The sequence below is a fragment of the Limulus polyphemus genome, unplaced genomic scaffold (assembly GCF_000517525.1).
Source record: "Limulus polyphemus unplaced genomic scaffold, Limulus_polyphemus-2.1.2 Scaffold5916, whole genome shotgun sequence".
Taxonomy (NCBI): Eukaryota; Metazoa; Arthropoda; class Merostomata; order Xiphosura; family Limulidae; genus Limulus; species Limulus polyphemus.
The window spans coordinates 48,837-52,464 of NW_013671526.1; positions in this window are offsets into that span (position 1 = coordinate 48,837).

The following is a 3,628-nucleotide window of genomic DNA, read 5'->3' on the forward strand; positions in this document are numbered from 1 at the left end:
CTAGAAACTAGAGAGCGTGAGAATTGTCACGTGATCTCGATGACGCAACATATTGTTTTTATATGTTTTACTATATCTTCTTCACGTTTTAAATTAGTAGAGAAACCTAACTATTGTCTTTTATGTTGTAATGGTTCCTTCTGACGTTGTCTAATAGTAGAGGAACCTAACTGTTGTTTTCATGTTTTACTGGTTCTTCTTCACGTTGTATAATAGTAGAAAAACATAACCGTTGTTTGCATGTTTTAGTGGTTATTTCTGACGATGTATAATAATAGAGGAACCTTACTGTTGTTTTTATGATTGAATGCTTCTTCTACACGTTGGATAATAGTAGAGGAATCTAACTATTGTTTTTATATGTTTTACTATATCTTCTTCACGTTTTAAATTAGTAGAGAAACGTTCTACTCGTTGGATAATACTAGAGGAACCTAACTGTTGTTTTTGATATGTTTTACTGGATCTTCTTCAAGTTGTATAATAGTAGAGGAACCTAACTATTGTTTTTTAATGTTGTAATGGTTCTTTTTGACGTTGTCTAATAGTAGAGGAAGCTAACTGTTGTTTTTATGTTTTATTGGTTCTTCTTCACGGTGTACAATATTAGAGGAACCTAATTATTGTTTTCAAGTTTTACTCGTTCTTCTTCACGTTTTATATTAATAGAGGAACCTAACTGTTGTTTTCATGTTTTCTGGTTCTTCTTCACGTTTTAAATTAGTAGAGGAACTTAATTGTAGTTTTCATGTTTTACTGGATCTTCTTCACGCTGTATAATAGTAGAGAACCTAACTATTGTTTTTTATGTTTTAATGGTTCTTTTTGACGTTGTCTAATAGTAGTGGATTCTAACTGTTGTTCCATGCTTGACTTTTTCTTCTACAGGTTGTATAATATTAGAGGAAATTAACTGATGTATTTATGTCTTAGTGATTCTTCTTCACGTTATAAAGTAGTAGAGCAACCTAACTGTTGTCTTTTATGTTTTAATGTTATTTTTGACGTTTTATGTTAGTAGAGGAACCTAACTGTTGTTTTTATGATTCAATGTTTCTTCTACACCTTGTATAATAGTAGAGGAACCTAACTGTTTTTTTTTTATGTTTTAATGGTTCTTCTTAACTTATATAATAGTAGAGTAATCTAAACTTTGTTTTTTATGTTTTACTGGGTCTTATGCACGTTGTATAATAGTAGAGGAACCTAACTGTTTTTTTCATGTTTTACTTTTTCTTCTTCTCCTTGTATAATATTAGAGGAACTTAGCTGATGTAATTATGTCTTAGTGATTCGTCTTCACGTTGTATAATAGTAGAGGAACCTAACTATTGTTTTTATGTTTTACTGGTTCTTCTTACTTTTTTATATTAGTAGAGGAACCTAAATGTTGTTTTTATGTTTTAATGGTTCTTTTATGCTGTATAATAGTAGAGAAACCTAGCTGTTGTTTTTATTCTTTATTGGTTCTTCTTCACGTTGTATAATAGTAGATAACCTAATTGTTGTTTTATGTTTTAATGGTTCTTTTCGACGTTGCACAACAGTAGAAAAATCTTACTTTTGTTTTTATGTTTGAATGGATCTTCTTCACGTTGTATAACAGTGGAGGAAAATAACTGTTTTTACGTTTTAATAAATCTTCTTCACGTTGTAAAATAGTAGAGGAAATTAACTGTTTTTTTATGTTTTACTGGTTCTTCTACACCTTGCATAATAGTAGAGGAACCTAACTGTTTTTTAATGTGTTAATGTTTCATTTTGACGTTGTATAATATTTCAGTAACGTAACCGTTTTTAATGTTTTACTGGTTTTTCTTTACGTTGTATAATAGTATAGGAACCTAACTTTTGTTGTTTTTTAATAGTTTTTCTTCACCTTGTATAATAGTTGAGGAAACTAACTGTTTTTTTATGTTTTAATGGTTCCTTTTCACGTTGTATAATAGTAGATGAACCTAACTGTTGTTTTCATGTCTTACTAGTTCTTCTACACGTTCTTTAATAGTAGAGAAACCTAACTGTTATTTTCATGTCTTACTGGTTCTACTACACGTTAAATAATAGTACAGGAACCAAACTTTTGTTTTTTGGATTAATGTTTGTTTTTTTCACCTTGTATAATAGTAGAGGAACCTAACTGTTCTTTTTATGTTTTAATGGTTCTTCTTAACGTTACATAATAGTAGAGTAATCTAACTTTTTCATGTTTTACTGGATCTTATGCACGTTGGATAATAGTAGAGTAACTTAACTGTTTTTTTTTTTTTGTTTTACTGGTTCTTCTTCACGTTGTATAAAGGTAGGGGAACCTAATTGTTGTTTTTTATGTTTTAATGGTTATTTTATTGTTACGTCTCCGTTTGTTAATTGATTTTCCGTAACTTCGTTCCGACGAAACTTAAGCGACACAAGTCTTTACTTAATAAAACTGGTTTATTCTTTCCGAATATAACTCTGCGATACACTTAATCTCAATACTCGCGCTAAAACAACACTATAACGAACGTTAACTTCAACAATACCCTGTTACTGCTGTTCAATTACTCACTATCTACACACACATTACATTACCTTCTCACGTTGTCCCCCTCTTTTATATACCCGACTACCCTATATCTAGCAAGAACTAGAACATTCGCCAAAGTACAGGATAATTCCAGAAAGCAGAGAGCGTGAGAATCACATGATCTCGATGACGCAACATTATTATACTATTACTGGTACTATTATATTTATACTGATAAATACAACAGACAGTACTATTATATTTATACAGATACATAAAATAGACAGTACTATTATATTTATATAGATAACATACAACAACAGATAGTACTATTATATTTATACAGATACATTCAACAGACAGCACTATTATATTTATATAGACAATATACAACAGACAGTACTATTATATTTATATAGATACATACCACAGACAATAATATTATATTTATATAGATAACATACAACAGACAGTACCATTATATTTCTACAGATACATACAACATATAGTACTATTATATTTATATAGATAACATACAACAGACAGTACTATTATATTTCTACAGATACATACAACATATAGTACTATTATATTTATATAGATAACATACAACATATAGTACTATTATATTTATATAAATAACATACAACAGATAGTACTGTTGCGTCAGCAGTCACATGAGTACAGTGACGCAACGTTTCTAGAATTATCATGTACTTTGGCGAATGCTCTAGTATTTACTAGTAGGGTAGGCTGGTATATATATAAGAGGGGAAAACGTGACGCGGAAAAAAAGGTAATGTGTGTGTGGATAGTGAGTAATTGATCTGCGGTCGGAGTATTATTGACGTTCGTTGCTATAGCGTTTGTTTAGCGCGATTGTTGAGTGTATCGGTTAAGTTATATTCGGAAAGAATAAACCAGTTTTATTAAGTAAAGGCTTGTGTCGCTTAAGTTTCGTCGGAAGAAGTTACGGAAAGTTAATTAACAAACGAAGACGTAACAAATTGGTGTCAGAAGTGGGATAGAAAAAAAAAGAGAAGGAAAATCTCATGGTAATGCTGATGGACTGAGCCGAAGACCCTGCAAGAATGACTGCAGACATTGCTGCAAAAGAGA